Genomic DNA, 17451 nt, shown 5'->3' on the forward strand with positions numbered 1-17451 from the left:
ACCAAATGTTTGGAAGCAACACATCGCCACATATATTCTTGAAGAGGAAGCCCACGTCCCTCAAACGATGGTAAGAGAGCACAGCAAATGATTAGGGGAGGTCTGCAACAAACCGACAGAGCTTCGCCCGAACAGGGACTTGAACCCTGGACCCTCAGATTAAAAGTCTGATGCTCTACCGACTGAGCTATCCGGGCTCTTACCAAAGCACAGGCACCTCAGGGATTTAACAGCACTTTCTCCATAAAGTGTTCCTGCTTTGCCAGCTTAAAATTTGTGGCATTAAATGATGAAGACCACAATGTATATAGGCACAAGAGAGGTTGTCTGCTGCTGGCAAGCTAGGAACACTGACATTGAAAGAGTGTTCTTTTTTTCATGGCCGGTTGCTAACTCTAAAGTGGTTTGGACAAACAAGTAATTGGTACATAATGAGTTTCACGGTGCCAAGAGAGAACAAATCCGACATTTCAAAAATCAGATTGCCTGAAGAGAATGGCCAAAGTCATGATTGATCTGAGACTTTTGAAACTGTCCTCACTTCAATCTTGAAAAGAGATGTGGGTTTCCCATTTTAAGGACTGCATGTGAAACATCCAGATTGTACACAGCTCCTGGACTTCACAACTCATCTCGCAAACTGACAAAGTAACAAGGATCCGCGTAGTCGGCAGGGTTCGAACCTGCGCGGGGAAACCCCAATGGATTTCGAGTCCATCGCCTTAACCTCTCGGCCACGACTACTCCTGCCTTTCAGTCACATGCTGTTTTCTTGTCTGGATGTGAGAGGACACTGGGGCCAACCATCAACGCGAATGCGGGCAGCAGAGGATGCACTCGTCTAAAGTACTGTGATGGCAAAAGGGAGTTCAACGATGTCTTCACCTAGACGAACAGGGTGTCGTGATCCGGATTTGGACTGGGGATGCTGCAGGCACAACACAAAGTACCAAACAAGGTGCAAGCACCTCTGGGATTTAACAGCACTTTCTCCATGAAGTGTTCCTGCTTTGTCAGCTTAAAATTTGTGGCAGTAAATGAGTAAGGCCACAATGTGTAAAGGGACAAGAGAAGTAGGCTGCTCCTGGAAAGCTAGGAACACTGACATTGAAAGAGTGATCTTTTTTTTCATGGCCAGTTGCTAACTCTAAAGTGGTTTGGACAAATAAGTAATTGGTACATAATGACTAGGATTCTGTTTCACTATGTAAGAGAGAACAATTCCGACATTTTTAGAACACTAATATGCAAGATTCTCCACAAAATAGAATGCGCCAACTCTTGAGCTGCACGCTGTGAAGGCTTTGAAGTTATCGGGGATGCCAAAGCCATTGCTCCGATTGCCTGAATAGAATATCCAAAATCTGCGTTGATCTTAGCCTTTTGAAACAGTGCTCACTTCAAGTCTGAAAGGGGATGTGGGTTGCCCGTTTTATGTGCTGCATATGAATAGAAAAATACAGGTTGTATACAGCTCCTGGATATCACAGATCCTTGCGCAAACAGACAAACATCCACGTAGTCGGCAGGGTTCGAACCTGCGCGGGGAGACCCCAATGGATTTCAAGTCCATCGCCTTAACCTCTCGGCCACGACTACTCCTGCTGTCTGGTCACATGCTATTTTCTTGTCTGGATGTGAGAGGACACAGGGGCCAACCATCAATGTGAATGCGAGCAGCATCGGATGCACTCGGCTGAAATACTGTGATGGCAAAGAGGAGTTCAACGACGTCTTCACCTAGACGAAAATGGTGTCGTGATCCGGATTTTGACTGGGGATGCTGAGGGCAGAACAAAAATTACCAAACACTATACAGAGAAAGTTATCTGGGATGCCAAAGACATTGCTCCGATTGCCTGAATAGAATATCCAAAATCACCGTTGATCTGAGCCTTTTGAAACGGTGCTCACTTCAAGTCTGAAAGGAGATGTGGGTTGCCAATTTTAAGTGCTGCATATGAATAGAAAAAGCCAGGTTGTACACAGCTCTTGGACATCACAATTTCTTTCACACAAAGGCAAAGTGGCGAGGATCTACGTAGTCGGCAGGGTTCGAACCTGCGCGGGGAGACCCCAATGGATTTCAAGTCCATCGCCTTAACCTCTCGGCCACGACTACTCCTACTTTTGTGTCACATGCTGTTTTCTTTTCTGGATGTGAGCAACAGAGGACACTGGGGCCAACCATCGATGCGAACGCGAGCAGCAGAGGATGCACTCGGCTAAAATACTGTGATGGCAAAAAGGAATTCAACGACGTCTTCACTTAGCGAAAAAGAGTGTCGTGATCCGGATTTGGACTGGGGATGCTGCGGGCACAACAAAAAGTAGTAAACACTATACAGAGAAAGCAAACCACTCACTCAGGCCTGCGCACAACCGCTTAGAAGTGACTGAACGTACAGAGTCAACAGCAAGCTCCAGCTCATTTCTCTGAAGTCCCCCACCACTGTTTTCTGAGAAAGCAACCAAGCATTACAGAAGGCAAAACAACACCAAATGTTTGGAAGCAACACATCGCCACATATATTCTTGAAGAGGAAGCCCACGTCCCTCAAACGCTGGTAAGAGAGCACAGCAAATGATTAGGGGAGGTCTGCAACAAACCGACAGAGCTTCGCCCGAACAGGGACTTGAACCCTGGACCCTCAGATTAAAAGTCTGATGCTCTACCGACTGAGCTATCCGGGCTCTTACCAAAGCACAGGCACCTCAGGGATTTAACAGCACTTTCTCCATAAAGTGTTCCTGCTTTGCCAGCTTAAAATTTGTGGCATTAAATGATGAAGACCACAATGTATATAGGCACAAGAGAGGTTGTCTGCTGCTGGCAAGCTAGGAACACTGACATTGAAAGAGTGTTCTTTTTTTCATGGCCGGTTGCTAACTCTAAAGTGGTTTGGACAAACAAGTAATTGGTACATAATGAGTTTCACGATGCCAAGAGAGAACAAATCCGACATTTCAAAAATCAGATTGCCTGAAGAGAATGGCCAAAGTCATGATTGATCTGAGACTTTTGAAACTGTCCTCACTTCAATCTTGAAAAGAGATGTGGGTTTCCCATTTTAAGGACTGCATGTGAAACATCCAGATTGTACACAGCTCCTGGACTTCACAACTCATCTCGCAAACTGACAAAGTAACAAGGATCCGCGTAGTCGGCAGGGTTCGAACCTGCGCGGGGAAACCCCAATGGATTTCGAGTCCATCGCCTTAACCTCTCGGCCACGACTACTCCTGCCTTTCAGTCACATGCTGTTTTCTTGTCTGGATGTGAGAGGACACTGGGGCCAACCATCAACGCGAATGCGGGCAGCAGAGGATGCACTCGTCTAAAGTACTGTGATGGCAAAAGGGAGTTCAACGATGTCTTCACCTAGACGAACAGGGTGTCGTGATCCGGATTTGGACTGGGGATGCTGCAGGCACAACACAAAGTACCAAACAAGGTGCAAGCACCTCTGGGATTTAACAGCACTTTCTCCATGAAGTGTTCCTGCTTTGTCAGCTTAAAATTTGTGGCAGTAAATGAGTAAGGCCACAATGTGTAAAGGGACAAGAGAAGTAGGCTGCTCCTGGAAAGCTAGGAACACTGACATTGAAAGAGTGATCTTTTTTTTCATGGCCAGTTGCTAACTCTAAAGTGGTTTGGACAAATAAGTAATTGGTACATAATGACTAGGATTCTGTTTCACTATGTAAGAGAGAACAATTCCGACATTTTTAGAACACTAATATGCAAGATTCTCCACAAAATAGAATGCGCCAACTCTTGAGCTGCACGCTGTGAAGGCTTTGAAGTTATCGGGGATGCCAAAGCCATTGCTCCGATTGCCTGAATAGAATATCCAAAATCTGCGTTGATCTGAGCCTTTTGAAACAGTGCTCACTTCAAGTCTGAAAGGGGATGTGGGTTGCCCGTTTTATGTGCTGCATATGAATAGAAAAATACAGGTTGTATACAGCTCCTGGATATCACAGTTCCTTGCGCAAACAGACAAACATCCACGTAGTCGGCAGGGTTCGAACCTGCACGGGGAGACCTCAATGGATTTCAAGTCCATCGCCTTAACCTCTCGGCCACGACTACTCCTGCTGTCTGGTCACATGCTATTTTCTTGTCTGGATGTGAGAGGACACAGGGGCCAACCATCAATGTGAATGCGAGCAGCATCGGATGCACTCGGCTGAAATACTGTGATGGCAAAGAGGAGTTCAACGACGTCTTCACCTAGACGAAAAGAGTGTCGTGATCCGGATTTTGACTGGGGATGCTGAGGGCAGAACAAAAAGTACCAAACACTATACAGAGAAAGTTATCTGGGATGCCAAAGACATTGCTCCGATTGCCTGAATAGAATATCCAAAATCACCGTTGATCTGAGCCTTTTGAAACGGTGCTCACTTCAAGTCTGAAAGGAGATGTGGGTTGCCAATTTTAAGTGCTGCATATGAATAGAAAAAGCCAGGTTGTACACAGCTCTTGGACATCACAATTCCTTTCGCACACAGGCAAAGTGGCGAGGATCTACGTAGTCGGCAGGGTTCGAACCTGCGCGGGGAGACCCCAATGGATTTCAAGTCCATCGCCTTAACCTCTCGGCCACGACTACTCCTACTTTTGTGTCACGTGCTGTTTTCTTTTCTGGATGTGAGCAACAGAGGACACTGGGGCCAACCATCGATGCGAACGCGAGCAGCAGAGGATGCACTCGGCTAAAATACTGTGATGGCAAAAAGGAATTCAACGACGTCTTCACTTAGCGAAAAAGAGTGTCGTGATCCGGATTTGGACTGGGGATGCTGCGGGCACAACAAAAAGTAGTAAACACTATACAGAGAAAGCAAACCACTCACTCAGGCCTGAGCACAACCGCTCAGAAGTGACTGAACGTACAGAGTCAACAGCAAGCTTCAGCTCATTTCTCTGAAGTCCCCCACCACTGTTTTCTGAGAAAGCAACCAAGCATTACAGAAGGCAAAACAACACCAAATGTTTGGAAGCAACACATCGCCACATATATTCTTGAAGAGGAAGCCCACGTCCCTCAAACGCTGGTAAGAGAGCACAGCAAATGATTAGGGGAGGTCTGCAACAAACCGACAGAGCTTCGCCCGAACAGGGACTTGAACCCTGGACCCTCAGATTAAAAGTCTGATGCTCTACCGACTGAGCTATCCGGGCTCTTACCAAAGCACAGGCACCTCAGGGATTTAACAGCACTTTCTCCATAAAGTGTTCCTGCTTTGCCAGCTTAAAATTTGTGGCATTAAATGATGAAGACCACAATGTATATAGGCACAAGAGAGGTTGTCTGCTGCTGGCAAGCTAGGAACACTGACATTGAAAGAGTGTTCTTTTTTTCATGGCCGGTTGCTAACTCTAAAGTGGTTTGGACAAACAAGTAATTGGTACATAATGAGTTTCACGATGCCAAGAGAGAACAAATCCGACATTTCAAAAATCAGATTGCCTGAAGAGAATGGCCAAAGTCATGTTTGATCTGAGACTTTTGAAACTGTCCTCACTTCAATCTTGAAAAGAGATGTGGGTTTCCCATTTTAAGGACTGCATGTGAAACATCCAGATTGTACACAGCTCCTGGACTTCACAACTCATCTCGCAAACTGACAAAGTAACAAGGATCCGCGTAGTCGGCAGGGTTCGAACCTGCGCGGGGAAACCCCAATGGATTTCGAGTCCATCGCCTTAACCTCTCGGCCACGACTACTCCTGCCTTTCCGTCACATGCTGTTTTCTTGTCTGGATGTGAGAGGACACTGGGGCCAACCATCAACGCGAATGCGGGCAGCAGAGGATGCACTCGTCTAAAGTACTGTGATGGCAAAAGGGAGTTCAACGATGTCTTCACCTAGACGAACAGGGTGTCGTGATCCGGATTTGGACTGGGGATGCTGCAGGCACAACACAAAGTACCAAACAAGGTGCAAGCACCTCTGGGATTTAACAGCACTTTCTCCATGAAGTGTTCCTGCTTTGTCAGCTTAAAATTTGTGGCAGTAAATGAGTAAGGCCACAATGTGTAAAGGGACAAGAGAAGTAGGCTGCTCCTGGAAAGCTAGGAACACTGACATTGAAAGAGTGATCTTTTTTTTCATGGCCAGTTGCTAACTCTAAAGTGGTTTGGACAAATAAGTAATTGGTACATAATGACTAGGATTCTGTTTCACTATGTAAGAGAGAACAATTCCGACATTTTTAGAACACTAATATGCAAGATTCTCCACAAAATAGAATGCGCCAACTCTTGAGCTGCACGCTGTGAAGGCTTTGAAGTTATCGGGGATGCCAAAGCCATTGCTCCGATTGCCTGAATAGAATATCCAAAATCTGCGTTGATCTTAGCCTTTTGAAACAGTGCTCACTTCAAGTCTGAAAGGGGATGTGGGTTGCCCGTTTTATGTGCTGCATATGAATAGAAAAATACAGGTTGTATACAGCTCCTGGATATCACAGATCCTTGCGCAAACAGACAAACATCCACGTAGTCGGCAGGGTTCGAACCTGCGCGGGGAGACCCCAATGGATTTCAAGTCCATCGCCTTAACCTCTCGGCCACGACTACTCCTGCTGTCTGGTCACATGCTATTTTCTTGTCTGGATGTGAGAGGACACAGGGGCCAACCATCAATGTGAATGCGAGCAGCATCGGATGCACTCGGCTGAAATACTGTGATGGCAAAGAGGAGTTCAACGACGTCTTCACCTAGACGAAAATGGTGTCGTGATCCGGATTTTGACTGGGGATGCTGAGGGCAGAACAAAAATTACCAAACACTATACAGAGAAAGTTATCTGGGATGCCAAAGACATTGCTCCGATTGCCTGAATAGAATATCCAAAATCACCGTTGATCTGAGCCTTTTGAAACGGTGCTCACTTCAAGTCTGAAAGGAGATGTGGGTTGCCAATTTTAAGTGCTGCATATGAATAGAAAAAGCCAGGTTGTACACAGCTCTTGGACATCACAAATTTCTTTCACACACAGGCAAAGTGGCGAGGATCTACGTAGTCGGCAGGGTTCGAACCTGCGCGGGGAGACCCCAATGGATTTCAAGTCCATCGCCTTAACCTCTCGGCCACGACTACTCCTACTTTTGTGTCACATGCTGTTTTCTTTTCTGGATGTGAGCAACAGAGGACACTGGGGCCAACCATCGATGCGAACGCGAGCAGCAGAGGATGCACTCGGCTAAAATATTGTGATGGCAAAAAGGAATTCAACGACGTCTTCACTTAGCGAAAAAGAGTGTCGTGATCCGGATTTGGACTGGGGATGCTGCGGGCACAACAAAAAGTAGTAAACACTATACAGAGAAAGCAAACCACTCACTCAGGCCTGCGCACAACCGCTCAGAAGTGACTGAACGTACAGAGTCAACAGCAAGCTTCAGCTCATTTCTCTGAAGTCCCCCACCACTGTTTTCTGAGAAAGCAACCAAGCATTACAGAAGGCAAAACAACACCAAATGTTTGGAAGCAACACATCGCCACATATATTCTTGAAGAGGAAGCCCACGTCCCTCAAACGCTGGTAAGAGAGCACAGCAAATGATTAGGGGAGGTCTGCAACAAACCGACAGAGCTTCGCCCGAACAGGGACTTGAACCCTGGACCCTCAGATTAAAAGTCTGATGCTCTACCGACTGAGCTATCCGGGCTCTTACCAAAGCACAGGCACCTCAGGGATTTAACAGCACTTTCTCCATAAAGTGTTCCTACTTTGCCAGCTTAAAATTTGTGGCATTAAATGATGAAGACCACAATGTATATAGGCACAAGAGAGGTTGTCTGCTGCTGGCAAGCTAGGAACACTGACATTGAAAGAGTGTTCTTTTTTTCATGGCCGGTTGCTAACTCTAAAGTGGTTTGGACAAACAAGTAATTGGTACATAATGAGTTTCACGATGCCAAGAGAGAACAAATCCGACATTTCAAAAATCAGATTGCCTGAAGAGAATGGCCAAAGTCATGTTTGATCTGAGACTTTTGAAACTGTCCTCACTTCAATCTTGAAAAGAGATGTGGGTTTCCCATTTTAAGGACTGCATGTGAAACATCCAGATTGTACACAGCTCCTGGACTTCACAACTCATCTCGCAAACTGACAAAGTAACAAGGATCCGCGTAGTCGGCAGGGTTCGAACCTGCGCGGGGAAACCCCAATGGATTTCGAGTCCATCGCCTTAACCTCTCGGCCACGACTACTCCTGCCTTTCCGTCACATGCTGTTTTCTTGTCTGGATGTGAGAGGACACTGGGGCCAACCATCAACGCGAATGCGGGCAGCAGAGGATGCACTCGTCTAAAGTACTGTGATGGCAAAAGGGAGTTCAACGATGTCTTCACCTAGACGAACAGGGTGTCGTGATCCGGATTTGGACTGGGGATGCTGCAGGCACAACACAAAGTACCAAACAAGGTGCAAGCACCTCTGGGATTTAACAGCACTTTCTCCATGAAGTGTTCCTGCTTTGTCAGCTTAAAATTTGTGGCAGTAAATGAGTAAGGCCACAATGTGTAAAGGGACAAGAGAAGTAGGCTGCTCCTGGAAAGCTAGGAACACTGACATTGAAAGAGTGATCTTTTTTTTCATGGCCAGTTGCTAACTCTAAAGTGGTTTGGACAAATAAGTAATTGGTACATAATGACTAGGATTCTGTTTCACTATGTAAGAGAGAACAATTCCGACATTTTTAGAACACTAATATGCAAGATTCTCCACAAAATAGAATGCGCCAACTCTTGAGCTGCACGCTGTGAAGGCTTTGAAGTTATCGGGGATGCCAAAGCCATTGCTCCGATTGCCTGAATAGAATATCCAAAATCTGCGTTGATCTGAGCCTTTTGAAACAGTGCTCACTTCAAGTCTGAAAGGGGATGTGGGTTGCCCGTTTTATGTGCTGCATATGAATAGAAAAATACAGGTTGTATACAGCTCCTGGATATCACAGTTCCTTGCGCAAACAGACAAACATCCACGTAGTCGGCAGGGTTCGAACCTGCGCGGGGAGACCCCAATGGATTTCAAGTCCATCGCCTTAACCTCTCGGCCACGACTACTCCTGCTGTCTGGTCACATGCTATTTTCTTGTCTGGATGTGAGAGGACACAGGGGCCAACCATCAATGTGAATGCGAGCAGCATCGGATGCACTCGGCTGAAATACTGTGATGGCAAAGAGGAGTTCAACGACGTCTTCACCTAGACGAAAATGGTGTCGTGATCCGGATTTTGACTGGGGATGCTGAGGGCAGAACAAAAAGTACCAAACACTACACAGAGAAAGTTATCTGGGATGCCAAAGACATTGCTCCGATTGCCTGAATAGAATATCCAAAATCACCGTTGATCTGAGCCTTTTGAAACGGTGCTCACTTCAAGTCTGAAAGGAGATGTGGGTTGCCAATTTTAAGTGCTGCATATGAATAGAAAAAGCCAGGTTGTACACAGCTCTTGGACATCACAATTCCTTTCGCACACAGGCAAAGTGGCGAGGATCTACGTAGTCGGCAGGGTTCGAACCTGCGCGGGGAGACCCCAATGGATTTCAAGTCCATCGCCTTAACCTCTCGGCCACGACTACTCCTACTTTTGTGTCACATGCTGTTTTCTTTTCTGGATGTGAGCAACAGAGGACACTGGGGCCAACCATCGATGCGAACGCGAGCAGCAGAGGATGCACTCGGCTAAAATACTGTGATGGCAAAAAGGAATTCAACGACGTCTTCACTTAGCGAAAAAGAGTGTCGTGATCCGGATTTGGACTGGGGATGCTGCGGGCACAACAAAAAGTAGTAAACACTATACAGAGAAAGCAAACCACTCACTCAGGCCTGCGCACAACCGCTTAGAAGTGACTGAACGTACAGAGTCAACAGCAAGCTTCAGCTCATTTCTCTGAAGTCCCCCACCACTGTTTTCTGAGAAAGCAACCAAGCATTACAGAAGGCAAAACAACACCAAATGTTTGGAAGCAACACATCGCCACATATATTCTTGAAGAGGAAGCCCACGTCCCTCAAACGATGGTAAGAGAGCACAGCAAATGATTAGGGGAGGTCTGCAACAAACCGACAGAGCTTCGCCCGAACAGGGACTTGAACCCTGGACCCTCAGATTAAAAGTCTGATGCTCTACCGACTGAGCTATCCGGGCTCTTACCAAAGCACAGGCACCTCAGGGATTTAACAGCACTTTCTCCATAAAGTGTTCCTGCTTTGCCAGCTTAAAATTTGTGGCATTAAATGATGAAGACCACAATGTATATAGGCACAAGAGAGGTTGTCTGCTGCTGGCAAGCTAGGAACACTGACATTGAAAGAGTGTTCTTTTTTTCATGGCCGGTTGCTAACTCTAAAGTGGTTTGGACAAACAAGTAATTGGTACATAATGAGTTTCACGGTGCCAAGAGAGAACAAATCCGACATTTCAAAAATCAGATTGCCTGAAGAGAATGGCCAAAGTCATGATTGATCTGAGACTTTTGAAACTGTCCTCACTTCAATCTTGAAAAGAGATGTGGGTTTCCCATTTTAAGGACTGCATGTGAAACATCCAGATTGTACACAGCTCCTGGACTTCACAACTCATCTCGCAAACTGACAAAGTAACAAGGATCCGCGTAGTCGGCAGGGTTCGAACCTGCGCGGGGAAACCCCAATGGATTTCGAGTCCATCGCCTTAACCTCTCGGCCACGACTACTCCTGCCTTTCAGTCACATGCTGTTTTCTTGTCTGGATGTGAGAGGACACTGGGGCCAACCATCAACGCGAATGCGGGCAGCAGAGGATGCACTCGTCTAAAGTACTGTGATGGCAAAAGGGAGTTCAACGATGTCTTCACCTAGACGAACAGGGTGTCGTGATCCGGATTTGGACTGGGGATGCTGCAGGCACAACACAAAGTACCAAACAAGGTGCAAGCACCTCTGGGATTTAACAGCACTTTCTCCATGAAGTGTTCCTGCTTTGTCAGCTTAAAATTTGTGGCAGTAAATGAGTAAGGCCACAATGTGTAAAGGGACAAGAGAAGTAGGCTGCTCCTGGAAAGCTAGGAACACTGACATTGAAAGAGTGATCTTTTTTTTCATGGCCAGTTGCTAACTCTAAAGTGGTTTGGACAAATAAGTAATTGGTACATAATGACTAGGATTCTGTTTCACTATGTAAGAGAGAACAATTCCGACATTTTTAGAACACTAATATGCAAGATTCTCCACAAAATAGAATGCGCCAACTCTTGAGCTGCACGCTGTGAAGGCTTTGAAGTTATCGGGGATGCCAAAGCCATTGCTCCGATTGCCTGAATAGAATATCCAAAATCTGCGTTGATCTTAGCCTTTTGAAACAGTGCTCACTTCAAGTCTGAAAGGGGATGTGGGTTGCCCGTTTTATGTGCTGCATATGAATAGAAAAATACAGGTTGTATACAGCTCCTGGATATCACAGATCCTTGCGCAAACAGACAAACATCCACGTAGTCGGCAGGGTTCGAACCTGCGCGGGGAGACCCCAATGGATTTCAAGTCCATCGCCTTAACCTCTCGGCCACGACTACTCCTGCTGTCTGGTCACATGCTATTTTCTTGTCTGGATGTGAGAGGACACAGGGGCCAACCATCAATGTGAATGCGAGCAGCATCGGATGCACTCGGCTGAAATACTGTGATGGCAAAGAGGAGTTCAACGACGTCTTCACCTAGACGAAAATGGTGTCGTGATCCGGATTTTGACTGGGGATGCTGAGGGCAGAACAAAAATTACCAAACACTATACAGAGAAAGTTATCTGGGATGCCAAAGACATTGCTCCGATTGCCTGAATAGAATATCCAAAATCACCGTTGATCTGAGCCTTTTGAAACGGTGCTCACTTCAAGTCTGAAAGGAGATGTGGGTTGCCAATTTTAAGTGCTGCATATGAATAGAAAAAGCCAGGTTGTACACAGCTCTTGGACATCACAATTTCTTTCACACAAAGGCAAAGTGGCGAGGATCTACGTAGTCGGCAGGGTTCGAACCTGCGCGGGGAGACCCCAATGGATTTCAAGTCCATCGCCTTAACCTCTCGGCCACGACTACTCCTACTTTTGTGTCACATGCTGTTTTCTTTTCTGGATGTGAGCAACAGAGGACACTGGGGCCAACCATCGATGCGAACGCGAGCAGCAGAGGATGCACTCGGCTAAAATACTGTGATGGCAAAAAGGAATTCAACGACGTCTTCACTTAGCGAAAAAGAGTGTCGTGATCCGGATTTGGACTGGGGATGCTGCGGGCACAACAAAAAGTAGTAAACACTATACAGAGAAAGCAAACCACTCACTCAGGCCTGCGCACAACCGCTTAGAAGTGACTGAACGTACAGAGTCAACAGCAAGCTCCAGCTCATTTCTCTGAAGTCCCCCACCACTGTTTTCTGAGAAAGCAACCAAGCATTACAGAAGGCAAAACAACACCAAATGTTTGGAAGCAACACATCGCCACATATATTCTTGAAGAGGAAGCCCACGTCCCTCAAACGCTGGTAAGAGAGCACAGCAAATGATTAGGGGAGGTCTGCAACAAACCGACAGAGCTTCGCCCGAACAGGGACTTGAACCCTGGCCCCTCAGATTAAAAGTCTGATGCTCTACCGACTGAGCTATCCGGGCTCTTACCAAAGCACAGGCACCTCAGGGATTTAACAGCACTTTCTCCATAAAGTGTTCCTGCTTTGCCAGCTTAAAATTTGTGGCATTAAATGATGAAGACCACAATGTATATAGGCACAAGAGAGGTTGTCTGCTGCTGGCAAGCTAGGAACACTGACATTGAAAGAGTGTTCTTTTTTTCATGGCCGGTTGCTAACTCTAAAGTGGTTTGGACAAACAAGTAATTGGTACATAATGAGTTTCACGATGCCAAGAGAGAACAAATCCGACATTTCAAAAATCAGATTGCCTGAAGAGAATGGCCAAAGTCATGATTGATCTGAGACTTTTGAAACTGTCCTCACTTCAATCTTGAAAAGAGATGTGGGTTTCCCATTTTAAGGACTGCATGTGAAACATCCAGATTGTACACAGCTCCTGGACTTCACAACTCATCTCGCAAACTGACAAAGTAACAAGGATCCGCGTAGTCGGCAGGGTTCGAACCTGCGCGGGGAAACCCCAATGGATTTCGAGTCCATCGCCTTAACCTCTCGGCCACGACTACTCCTGCCTTTCAGTCACATGCTGTTTTCTTGTCTGGATGTGAGAGGACACTGGGGCCAACCATCAACGCGAATGCGGGCAGCAGAGGATGCACTCGTCTAAAGTACTGTGATGGCAAAAGGGAGTTCAACGATGTCTTCACCTAGACGAACAGGGTGTCGTGATCCGGATTTGGACTGGGGATGCTGCAGGCACAACACAAAGTACCAAACAAGGTGCAAGCACCTCTGGGATTTAACAGCACTTTCTCCATGAAGTGTTCCTGCTTTGTCAGCTTAAAATTTGTGGCAGTAAATGAGTAAGGCCACAATGTGTAAAGGGACAAGAGAAGTAGGCTGCTCCTGGAAAGCTAGGAACACTGACATTGAAAGAGTGATCTTTTTTTTCATGGCCAGTTGCTAACTCTAAAGTGGTTTGGACAAATAAGTAATTGGTACATAATGACTAGGATTCTGTTTCACTATGTAAGAGAGAACAATTCCGACATTTTTAGAACACTAATATGCAAGATTCTCCACAAAATAGAATGCGCCAACTCTTGAGCTGCACGCTGTGAAGGCTTTGAAGTTATCGGGGATGCCAAAGCCATTGCTCCGATTGCCTGAATAGAATATCCAAAATCTGCGTTGATCTGAGCCTTTTGAAACAGTGCTCACTTCAAGTCTGAAAGGGGATGTGGGTTGCCCGTTTTATGTGCTGCATATGAATAGAAAAATACAGGTTGTATACAGCTCCTGGATATCACAGTTCCTTGCGCAAACAGACAAACATCCACGTAGTCGGCAGGGTTCGAACCTGCACGGGGAGACCTCAATGGATTTCAAGTCCATCGCCTTAACCTCTCGGCCACGACTACTCCTGCTGTCTGGTCACATGCTATTTTCTTGTCTGGATGTGAGAGGACACAGGGGCCAACCATCAATGTGAATGCGAGCAGCATCGGATGCACTCGGCTGAAATACTGTGATGGCAAAGAGGAGTTCAACGACGTCTTCACCTAGACGAAAAGAGTGTCGTGATCCGGATTTTGACTGGGGATGCTGAGGGCAGAACAAAAAGTACCAAACACTATACAGAGAAAGTTATCTGGGATGCCAAAGACATTGCTCCGATTGCCTGAATAGAATATCCAAAATCACCGTTGATCTGAGCCTTTTGAAACGGTGCTCACTTCAAGTCTGAAAGGAGATGTGGGTTGCCAATTTTAAGTGCTGCATATGAATAGAAAAAGCCAGGTTGTACACAGCTCTTGGACATCACAATTCCTTTCGCACACAGGCAAAGTGGCGAGGATCTACGTAGTCGGCAGGGTTCGAACCTGCGCGGGGAGACCCCAATGGATTTCAAGTCCATCGCCTTAACCTCTCGGCCACGACTACTCCTACTTTTGTGTCACGTGCTGTTTTCTTTTCTGGATGTGAGCAACAGAGGACACTGGGGCCAACCATCGATGCGAACGCGAGCAGCAGAGGATGCACTCGGCTAAAATACTGTGATGGCAAAAAGGAATTCAACGACGTCTTCACTTAGCGAAAAAGAGTGTCGTGATCCGGATTTGGACTGGGGATGCTGCGGGCACAACAAAAAGTAGTAAACACTATACAGAGAAAGCAAACCACTCACTCAGGCCTGCGCACAACCGCTCAGAAGTGACTGAACGTACAGAGTCAACAGCAAGCTTCAGCTCATTTCTCTGAAGTCCCCCACCACTGTTTTCTGAGAAAGCAACCAAGCATTACAGAAGGCAAAACAACACCAAATGTTTGGAAGCAACACATCGCCACATATATTCTTGAAGAGGAAGCCCACGTCCCTCAAACGCTGGTAAGAGAGCACAGCAAATGATTAGGGGAGGTCTGCAACAAACCGACAGAGCTTCGCCCGAACAGGGACTTGAACCCTGGACCCTCAGATTAAAAGTCTGATGCTCTACCGACTGAGCTATCCGGGCTCTTACCAAAGCACAGGCACCTCAGGGATTTAACAGCACTTTCTCCATAAAGTGTTCCTGCTTTGCCAGCTTAAAATTTGTGGCATTAAATGATGAAGACCACAATGTATATAGGCACAAGAGAGGTTGTCTGCTGCTGGCAAGCTAGGAACACTGACATTGAAAGAGTGTTCTTTTTTTCATGGCCGGTTGCTAACTCTAAAGTGGTTTGGACAAACAAGTAATTGGTACATAATGAGTTTCACGATGCCAAGAGAGAACAAATCCGACATTTCAAAAATCAGATTGCCTGAAGAGAATGGCCAAAGTCATGTTTGATCTGAGACTTTTGAAACTGTCCTCACTTCAATCTTGAAAAGAGATGTGGGTTTCCCATTTTAAGGACTGCATGTGAAACATCCAGATTGTACACAGCTCCTGGACTTCACAACTCATCTCGCAAACTGACAAAGTAACAAGGATCCGCGTAGTCGGCAGGGTTCGAACCTGCGCGGGGAAACCCCAATGGATTTCGAGTCCATCGCCTTAACCTCTCGGCCACGACTACTCCTGCCTTTCCGTCACATGCTGTTTTCTTGTCTGGATGTGAGAGGACACTGGGGCCAACCATCAACGCGAATGCGGGCAGCAGAGGATGCACTCGTCTAAAGTACTGTGATGGCAAAAGGGAGTTCAACGATGTCTTCACCTAGACGAACAGGGTGTCGTGATCCGGATTTGGACTGGGGATGCTGCAGGCACAACACAAAGTACCAAACAAGGTGCAAGCACCTCTGGGATTTAACAGCACTTTCTCCATGAAGTGTTCCTGCTTTGTCAGCTTAAAATTTGTGGCAGTAAATGAGTAAGGCCACAATGTGTAAAGGGACAAGAGAAGTAGGCTGCTCCTGGAAAGCTAGGAACACTGACATTGAAAGAGTGATCTTTTTTTTCATGGCCAGTTGCTAACTCTAAAGTGGTTTGGACAAATAAGTAATTGGTACATAATGACTAGGATTCTGTTTCACTATGTAAGAGAGAACAATTCCGACATTTTTAGAACACTAATATGCAAGATTCTCCACAAAATAGAATGCGCCAACTCTTGAGCTGCACGCTGTGAAGGCTTTGAAGTTATCGGGGATGCCAAAGCCATTGCTCCGATTGCCTGAATAGAATATCCAAAATCTGCGTTGATCTTAGCCTTTTGAAACAGTGCTCACTTCAAGTCTGAAAGGGGATGTGGGTTGCCCGTTTTATGTGCTGCATATGAATAGAAAAATACAGGTTGTATACAGCTCCTGGATATCACAGATCCTTGCGCAAACAGACAAACATCCACGTAGTCGGCAGGGTTCGAACCTGCGCGGGGAGACCCCAATGGATTTCAAGTCCATCGCCTTAACCTCTCGGCCACGACTACTCCTGCTGTCTGGTCACATGCTATTTTCTTGTCTGGATGTGAGAGGACACAGGGGCCAACCATCAATGTGAATGCGAGCAGCATCGGATGCACTCGGCTGAAATACTGTGATGGCAAAGAGGAGTTCAACGACGTCTTCACCTAGACGAAAATGGTGTCGTGATCCGGATTTTGACTGGGGATGCTGAGGGCAGAACAAAAATTACCAAACACTATACAGAGAAAGTTATCTGGGATGCCAAAGACATTGCTCCGATTGCCTGAATAGAATATCCAAAATCACCGTTGATCTGAGCCTTTTGAAACGGTGCTCACTTCAAGTCTGAAAGGAGATGTGGGTTGCCAATTTTAAGTGCTGCATATGAATAGAAAAAGCCAGGTTGTACACAGCTCTTGGACATCACAAATTTCTTTCACACACAGGCAAAGTGGCGAGGATCTACGTAGTCGGCAGGGTTCGAACCTGCGCGGGGAGACCCCAATGGATTTCAAGTCCATCGCCTTAACCTCTCGGCCACGACTACTCCTACTTTTGTGTCACATGCTGTTTTCTTTTCTGGATGTGAGCAACAGAGGACACTGGGGCCAACCATCGATGCGAACGCGAGCAGCAGAGGATGCACTCGGCTAAAATATTGTGATGGCAAAAAGGAATTCAACGACGTCTTCACTTAGCGAAAAAGAGTGTCGTGATCCGGATTTGGACTGGGGATGCTGCGGGCACAACAAAAAGTAGTAAACACTATACAGAGAAAGCAAACCACTCACTCAGGCCTGCGCACAACCGCTCAGAAGTGACTGAACGTACAGAGTCAACAGCAAGCTTCAGCTCATTTCTCTGAAGTCCCCCACCACTGTTTTCTGAGAAA

The 17451-nt window shown here is 46.4% G+C and overlaps 28 non-coding genes across 28 annotated transcripts; all 28 read right to left on the reverse strand.

Annotated features, from left to right (window-relative positions):
• Window positions 1-124: 124 nt before the first annotated feature.
• Window positions 125-197, reverse strand: trnak-uuu (transfer RNA lysine (anticodon UUU)). Its single transcript has one exon. It is a non-coding gene; the product is annotated as a tRNA-Lys (tRNA).
• A 465-nt stretch (window positions 198-662) lies between these two features.
• Window positions 663-744, reverse strand: trnas-cga (transfer RNA serine (anticodon CGA)). Its single transcript has one exon. It is a non-coding gene; the product is annotated as a tRNA-Ser (tRNA).
• Window positions 745-1517: 773 nt separating this feature from the next.
• On the reverse strand, window positions 1518-1599 carry trnas-uga (transfer RNA serine (anticodon UGA)). Its single transcript has one exon. It is a non-coding gene; the product is annotated as a tRNA-Ser (tRNA).
• A 441-nt stretch (window positions 1600-2040) lies between these two features.
• On the reverse strand, window positions 2041-2122 carry trnas-uga (transfer RNA serine (anticodon UGA)). Its single transcript has one exon. It is a non-coding gene; the product is annotated as a tRNA-Ser (tRNA).
• A 499-nt stretch (window positions 2123-2621) lies between these two features.
• Window positions 2622-2694, reverse strand: trnak-uuu (transfer RNA lysine (anticodon UUU)). The gene has a single exon. It is a non-coding gene; the product is annotated as a tRNA-Lys (tRNA).
• A 465-nt stretch (window positions 2695-3159) lies between these two features.
• Window positions 3160-3241, reverse strand: trnas-cga (transfer RNA serine (anticodon CGA)). The gene has a single exon. It is a non-coding gene; the product is annotated as a tRNA-Ser (tRNA).
• Window positions 3242-4014: 773 nt separating this feature from the next.
• Window positions 4015-4096, reverse strand: trnas-uga (transfer RNA serine (anticodon UGA)). The gene has a single exon. It is a non-coding gene; the product is annotated as a tRNA-Ser (tRNA).
• Window positions 4097-4537: 441 nt separating this feature from the next.
• trnas-uga (transfer RNA serine (anticodon UGA)) lies at window positions 4538-4619 on the reverse strand. The gene has a single exon. It is a non-coding gene; the product is annotated as a tRNA-Ser (tRNA).
• A 499-nt stretch (window positions 4620-5118) lies between these two features.
• On the reverse strand, window positions 5119-5191 carry trnak-uuu (transfer RNA lysine (anticodon UUU)). The gene has a single exon. It is a non-coding gene; the product is annotated as a tRNA-Lys (tRNA).
• Window positions 5192-5656: 465 nt separating this feature from the next.
• On the reverse strand, window positions 5657-5738 carry trnas-cga (transfer RNA serine (anticodon CGA)). The gene has a single exon. It is a non-coding gene; the product is annotated as a tRNA-Ser (tRNA).
• A 773-nt stretch (window positions 5739-6511) lies between these two features.
• Window positions 6512-6593, reverse strand: trnas-uga (transfer RNA serine (anticodon UGA)). The gene has a single exon. It is a non-coding gene; the product is annotated as a tRNA-Ser (tRNA).
• Window positions 6594-7035: 442 nt separating this feature from the next.
• Window positions 7036-7117, reverse strand: trnas-uga (transfer RNA serine (anticodon UGA)). Its single transcript has one exon. It is a non-coding gene; the product is annotated as a tRNA-Ser (tRNA).
• A 499-nt stretch (window positions 7118-7616) lies between these two features.
• trnak-uuu (transfer RNA lysine (anticodon UUU)) lies at window positions 7617-7689 on the reverse strand. Its single transcript has one exon. It is a non-coding gene; the product is annotated as a tRNA-Lys (tRNA).
• Window positions 7690-8154: 465 nt separating this feature from the next.
• Window positions 8155-8236, reverse strand: trnas-cga (transfer RNA serine (anticodon CGA)). The gene has a single exon. It is a non-coding gene; the product is annotated as a tRNA-Ser (tRNA).
• A 773-nt stretch (window positions 8237-9009) lies between these two features.
• On the reverse strand, window positions 9010-9091 carry trnas-uga (transfer RNA serine (anticodon UGA)). The gene has a single exon. It is a non-coding gene; the product is annotated as a tRNA-Ser (tRNA).
• A 441-nt stretch (window positions 9092-9532) lies between these two features.
• trnas-uga (transfer RNA serine (anticodon UGA)) lies at window positions 9533-9614 on the reverse strand. Its single transcript has one exon. It is a non-coding gene; the product is annotated as a tRNA-Ser (tRNA).
• Window positions 9615-10113: 499 nt separating this feature from the next.
• On the reverse strand, window positions 10114-10186 carry trnak-uuu (transfer RNA lysine (anticodon UUU)). The gene has a single exon. It is a non-coding gene; the product is annotated as a tRNA-Lys (tRNA).
• A 465-nt stretch (window positions 10187-10651) lies between these two features.
• trnas-cga (transfer RNA serine (anticodon CGA)) lies at window positions 10652-10733 on the reverse strand. Its single transcript has one exon. It is a non-coding gene; the product is annotated as a tRNA-Ser (tRNA).
• Window positions 10734-11506: 773 nt separating this feature from the next.
• Window positions 11507-11588, reverse strand: trnas-uga (transfer RNA serine (anticodon UGA)). The gene has a single exon. It is a non-coding gene; the product is annotated as a tRNA-Ser (tRNA).
• Window positions 11589-12029: 441 nt separating this feature from the next.
• On the reverse strand, window positions 12030-12111 carry trnas-uga (transfer RNA serine (anticodon UGA)). Its single transcript has one exon. It is a non-coding gene; the product is annotated as a tRNA-Ser (tRNA).
• Window positions 12112-12610: 499 nt separating this feature from the next.
• On the reverse strand, window positions 12611-12683 carry trnak-uuu (transfer RNA lysine (anticodon UUU)). Its single transcript has one exon. It is a non-coding gene; the product is annotated as a tRNA-Lys (tRNA).
• Window positions 12684-13148: 465 nt separating this feature from the next.
• trnas-cga (transfer RNA serine (anticodon CGA)) lies at window positions 13149-13230 on the reverse strand. Its single transcript has one exon. It is a non-coding gene; the product is annotated as a tRNA-Ser (tRNA).
• A 773-nt stretch (window positions 13231-14003) lies between these two features.
• On the reverse strand, window positions 14004-14085 carry trnas-uga (transfer RNA serine (anticodon UGA)). Its single transcript has one exon. It is a non-coding gene; the product is annotated as a tRNA-Ser (tRNA).
• Window positions 14086-14526: 441 nt separating this feature from the next.
• On the reverse strand, window positions 14527-14608 carry trnas-uga (transfer RNA serine (anticodon UGA)). The gene has a single exon. It is a non-coding gene; the product is annotated as a tRNA-Ser (tRNA).
• A 499-nt stretch (window positions 14609-15107) lies between these two features.
• On the reverse strand, window positions 15108-15180 carry trnak-uuu (transfer RNA lysine (anticodon UUU)). The gene has a single exon. It is a non-coding gene; the product is annotated as a tRNA-Lys (tRNA).
• Window positions 15181-15645: 465 nt separating this feature from the next.
• On the reverse strand, window positions 15646-15727 carry trnas-cga (transfer RNA serine (anticodon CGA)). The gene has a single exon. It is a non-coding gene; the product is annotated as a tRNA-Ser (tRNA).
• Window positions 15728-16500: 773 nt separating this feature from the next.
• Window positions 16501-16582, reverse strand: trnas-uga (transfer RNA serine (anticodon UGA)). The gene has a single exon. It is a non-coding gene; the product is annotated as a tRNA-Ser (tRNA).
• A 442-nt stretch (window positions 16583-17024) lies between these two features.
• On the reverse strand, window positions 17025-17106 carry trnas-uga (transfer RNA serine (anticodon UGA)). Its single transcript has one exon. It is a non-coding gene; the product is annotated as a tRNA-Ser (tRNA).
• Window positions 17107-17451: the final 345 nt, after the last annotated feature.

This window comes from Pimephales promelas, chromosome 13 (genome assembly GCF_988280905.1).
Source record: "Pimephales promelas chromosome 13, fPimPro1.hap1.1, whole genome shotgun sequence".
Taxonomy (NCBI): Eukaryota; Metazoa; Chordata; class Actinopteri; order Cypriniformes; family Leuciscidae; genus Pimephales; species Pimephales promelas.